The following is a 4,711-nucleotide window of genomic DNA, read 5'->3' as shown; positions in this document are numbered from 1 at the left end:
GTAGCATCAGAGGAAGAAGAAGAAAAAAAAAAAGAGAGAACAGGGTTGAATCTGTCCACTGCTACTGACTCCATTGGACCATGTGCTCAAATAGCACTGACCAAACAAGATCATACCACTACACACACACACACACACACACTCACACACACACACGGCTACAGTCCATTACACACTTTGACACGCACACAGTCAGACATTCACATAATGAACTCATGACACACTCACACAAAAAAGTTGTAACACTAAAGTGTAAATGTTGTTGAATAATTTATGAAGTTTGCTGTGAGCAAATGACTGTACATAACGTGAACAAATTATGTGAAATGTTTACTGCATGGAACGAGAGTGTGAAAAGCGCGAGAGAGCGAGAGAGAGAGAGAGAGAAAGAAAGGAAAAAAAACAAGCGTGGCCGAAAGAGTACAACAATGTGTGTGTGAGCAAAAGCAAAAGGAACAAAAGACATTAATTTGCCAAAAAAAAGAAAGAGAACAGAAACGTGGCACAGAGGGAGGCAGGCCTCTCATTTTTCTACCGCGGAACCCTAAGCATTTAAAACTGCCAAGGACAATCACTCCAGTCAAACCACAACTCACCGTCAAACACCCCCCACGCCCCCCTCCCCGGGGTCTCCCCACGCAGCACAGCCTGTCAAAATGGAATACGTGAAAAGATTCAAACTCCAAAGATTTAGGCTCCCAAAACCACTGGCGAAGAACTTTGTCTGTAATATCTGACAGTGCTTTACCTCCGGCAGAGGAACAGATTTCTCCTCTAAAACACTCCAAGAAACACACACCAGATGAACACTATTTGAATTGGACCTTAAAATTAATACTGTAAAGTTGATTTTAGAAATATTACACTGACAAGCACAAATAGAAAAACACCTGGGGTGTTGTTGGTACAACAGAAGCACATGTGTATACACTCTGCATGCAGGGATGGGGGGTTTTGTACGGCCGACGCACAGCTTAATAACGAACACTGACAGAATCACTTCATTATGATTCCTTCTGAGACCTTCTTTTGTACAAGTGTATGTAAAAGTGTATCATATGTGTATATATAGAGGATTATATAAAAAGAGACTCCTTTGATATTGATTAATGTGAAAATTCTTATGTGAAATAAACAATATTTTTGGGAAAACCACACCCGTGAACATACTTTCCTTGTGTTTTTTAAAGACGATTTCCTGTGTAAAAATGTGAGTATGGATGGGAACCATGGAATAATCCCAGATGAAAATTGGAATACTCAATGGTTACTGTATCGAAATATCACACATAAAAATAGGAAGCTGGAAAAGCTGGATAATGGGAGCGTAAGGGTGAATCCCAAACTTGGTAGGCACTGCTCTTGGGATCGGCCATTGCGTCGCTTCCCAAGGTCAAGCCTCGGCCCTGTGACAGGAAAGCGCAACAATAGTCGGGGAGGACAGTGGCGTCCTCTCCAAAAACACAATGTCCATGTGTGTTGGCAGGGGGTTAAACATACAGGTGTGACTCTTCCTCTTTCTCTCTCTCTCTATCTCCCCTTTTATCCCCCTCCCTCAAATAAACTCGTCTCTTTCACCCTCCCCTCCACTCTATCCTCTCCCTCTCTTTCTCTCAACGACTGGGTTTGTTGTTCATGTCAGTGCTCCACCAAAGGCCTTTACGGCCGTGACAGTTAAAGCAGCTGTCGCGTTGGAGACCTGGTGTGTGTGTTTCCACGAGGCGCATACCGTAAATCAGGTCCGGCAAGAGTGGAGCAGACACGCTCTTAACCGTCTGACCCCTTAAGGGCTTTGGGCCCCCCCTCGGAAACAGCCGTGGCACCCCTTCGGTAGGCAAGCGGCGCACCCTTTAATGTCGTTGTACTGCAGACGCAGATGTAGCTGGCGTAGACGTTCACACACCGGGCACCAGGCACGGCCGCAGACAAAAGGGAGGTCATAGGCACCCGAATGTGTGCCGGGGCCACTAAACGTCTGAAGAGAGGGACACGATTGATTGCCACGTGCAAATAAAGAAGTAAACTGTGTGTGTGTGTGTGTGTGTGTTTAAAGATGCTGAAGAGCCAGCGTTCCAAGAAAACCTGCATTGCTTTGAAGAAAGAAAAAAAATATCCCTCTTGAGAAAATCTGGATTAAGGCCAGAATTTAATCAGGCAATCTTGCAGAAGAGAGAAAGAGAAAGAGAGCGAGAGAGAGAGAGAAAATTCGATTATAACTCAATGACATTTGGTGGCAGAGGTCCGTGATTGCTGTCGGGGTCTGATGGTATTTTTGTTTGTGCTAGACCAGCAGGGGCCAGCTAAGCTGTTCCCGCCTGTGCAGGCAGGGGCTCAACGCAGGGCCTCCAGTGTGCGTCTCGTACAGTTCCAGCGCTAGGGTTGGGGGGGCTGGGGGTCCTTTCAGCATTCCAATCTGTTTCAGCTCCCTGCACGGCTGTCATGTGCACTTACAAGCATACCACACTGATGCGCTCTCGGGGAGAAAGTGGGAATCGATAATCGTGATGATGATGGTTAAGGGAAAAGGTTATACGGTTACATTTCCCGACGAAACAGATATTAGACATGGTCTCCGATGACTTGAGATGCGGATTGGGACATTCTGCCTGTGCAAACTTTCCTCCGGGTCTTCAAAGAAGAATGAATGAGGAGAAATAAATAATCAAACAGGCAAATAAGACCTCATACTGTCACTGCAGTCGAGCCACGGCAGATGGACCATTGCTTAGGGGCTTGAAAGCACTGCAGGGTGACCTAGTTTGCTAAATCAAGCGTAGTACATGATACGGTACATCGTATTGAACCGTACTGTACATTCTGTACATTGTATTTGGACATGGAGACACACACACACACACACACAGAGAGGGAGGGAAAGTAAAACTGAAAAGCAAATAAAAGTATCATCTAATTTTTCCATTATCTTGCACTCCAATGTCATTTTTAAGACACTGTGTGCATTTTCACTAACCATTTCTAAAAACAAAAAAACTAAACCAAAATATTTGTAAAAATCTCAGAGGAAAACTTTGCAGGCCTTTCGTGCTAGAGGTCAGAGTGGCTCAGTGAGCCCTGAGGCGCTCTCTCTCAGCTTCCCGTAGGCTGTTTGCACAACCTCTCCGTCCTCCCCGTGCAGATTGTCTACGTGTCACCATCGGGGAGATTTATCAGGCTGCGGGGTGGTGTGTGTGTGTGTGTGAGAGAGAGGCTGTTATTCCAACACGTGCAATTACTCATGAGAAATTAGTGTGTCCCCGTTCATCCCTGCAGACCGCTCGGAAACTGGGAGGATTTGGGTTTCAGAGCGGATAATAACAACTATTAAGAGAAAATGTGTGTCTGTGTGAGAAGGGGAGAGACGGAGCGCTGGGGGGGGGGACAGAAACACTGAGAGAAAGTGAGAGAAAGAAGATAGGTAGGAAGGACATCTAAGGAAAGAAATGAACAGAGCAAGAAAGACAAAGAAGAAAAGAAAGAATTAAACAAGGAAAGTAATAAAGAAAGAAACATAAATTGAAACACATACTTAGAGGGGGAAAGAGAAAGGGCTCTCTTTTAAAAGCCTCGTATCATTTCTCATGATTTCTTTCAGGCAGATTTCTGATAAACAACAAATTTCTCAGCGAGGAACCTCAAAGCAGAACAGCAGACCACAGTTATCCAGCCTTCACGCTCTTTTGTATTTATGACTATTAAAAAGCACAGAGCCTGGCAGGTAGACGGAGACTCAAAGGCCCATAGGCTTCACACTAACCACAAAGAACCATGCAGACTCAAGCTATTGTTCCATTCTAATTACAGTAAACTAGAGATGTAGAACAGCATTCAGACATGGAACTAATCAGCTGTTCCAGAAACACAAAAGAAACACAGATTCTGCCATATAAAGCACAAAAAGCTTTGTTTTGATTGCAAAGCTTAACCATATTATGTACTTTCATTGTACAAATTTTTTGATTTAGTTTTTTTTTATAATGCAATTATAGATAATCTCAAACTCATTGTAGCATGTAATGTTTCATCTAAAAACCAATGGCCCCATTACAATGCTGTCTCCTTCTTTTAAAAAGATCCTTACAAACAAGACTTAGGCGGGGAAAAGATTCAGTTGTAATTATAGCTAGTATATAATAGTATAACGAGTATAGACTTTAATGCTGCTTGTGATCAAGTTGTGTACAAATAGGGAGTCTTTGGACAACAGAGGGCATATGGGCATCAGATGCCACCGCGGGGTAGTTTCATTGGCGATGCCCTTTCATACGCAAGACCACTGCAATGCATAGCCACAGGCAGCGTTCCACATGAGGGAGGATTTCATGCGAGCGTGTGTGTGTGTGTGTGTGCGTGTGTGTGTGTGTGTGAGAGAGTGTGAGTGTGTTTGCTGAGTGAACAACATAAGAGAGCCCAATCCCCCCGCTGAAGGGCCCTCGGAAACAGAGCCTCCCGCTCCACGTGTGTCGTAACCCGCGAGGCAGAGAGCAGGGGAGATGTCACACCGAGCCTCACAGCTCAAAGGCGAAGAAAGATCTGCTTTACACGGCTCTATGCACACACACACACACACACACACATACACACACACTCACATGGCTAAGATGGCACAACCATGGGTTGCCAGGAGGGAATGGAGAGGCACACACACCCATTGAGGGAGATATAGGCCAAAGCTGAGCCATGTGGTAGAGAGACAATATGTGTGTGTGTGTGT

The 4,711-nt window shown here is 44.8% G+C and overlaps 1 protein-coding gene across 1 annotated transcript in view; it reads left to right on the top strand.

Moving 5' to 3' along the window:
- efna1a (ephrin-A1a) overlaps positions 1-1,165 on the top strand; it is a 16,823-nt gene extending 15,658 nt beyond the window's left edge. The window contains exon 5 of the mRNA XM_012828924.3: positions 1-1,165. This exon is cut by the window's left edge and continues 777 nt beyond it. The gene's annotated coding sequence lies outside the window, so the exon portion shown is untranslated.
- The last annotated feature ends 3,546 nt before the right edge of the window (positions 1,166-4,711 follow it).

Source organism: Clupea harengus, chromosome 19 (assembly GCF_900700415.2).
Source record: "Clupea harengus chromosome 19, Ch_v2.0.2, whole genome shotgun sequence".
NCBI lineage: Eukaryota > Metazoa > Chordata > Actinopteri > Clupeiformes > Clupeidae > Clupea > Clupea harengus.
Note: the sequence above shows the minus strand (reverse complement) of the source record. Positions and strands in the feature narration are given on the sequence as shown.